The following is a 434-nucleotide window of genomic DNA, read 5'->3' on the forward strand; positions in this document are numbered from 1 at the left end:
ATAGTCCCTTCAAACTTGAGAGAATGTGGGCTATAACGTTTTAAATGTTCCGTTAGTACATTTAAAAAGTTTTTGTTCCCTTTTCCCTCTGAGGCTTCTTAGAACTTGACTGCTTTGGCTCGCATGCAGTTCTTAACCCTTTTGATTCGGTGACCTCCCTTTGTGCAACCACGGCCCCAAGCTGGAGTTTCCCGTTTTCTTTGCCTGCCTGTGTTCTTGGTCATAGGTAAGCCAGGGGTGACTTACAACCTGAGACAGGAATGTTGGCTTTGAGGGTCATTCGCCTTGAAGGATGCTGTTACTTTTTATTTCTGAATTGTTGCTCTCGCTTTTTTTAATCAGTCTCCTGATCGTGAATTCCTCTAGATCCATTGTCATTCCTGAGACCTTTTTTATAAGAAACTCTTATGGGAAGGGTTAACCCTTTGCTGGCA

General features: G+C 43.1%; 1 protein-coding gene across 1 annotated transcript in view; it reads left to right on the forward strand.

Annotated features, from left to right (window-relative positions):
- LOC119593827 (heat shock protein 75 kDa, mitochondrial-like) overlaps positions 1-434 on the forward strand; it is a 35,708-nt gene that overhangs the window by 4,721 nt on the left and 30,553 nt on the right. The gene's annotated exons all lie outside the window — the stretch shown is intronic.

The sequence above is a fragment of the Penaeus monodon genome, chromosome 32 (assembly GCF_015228065.2).
Source record: "Penaeus monodon isolate SGIC_2016 chromosome 32, NSTDA_Pmon_1, whole genome shotgun sequence".
Taxonomy (NCBI): Eukaryota; Metazoa; Arthropoda; class Malacostraca; order Decapoda; family Penaeidae; genus Penaeus; species Penaeus monodon.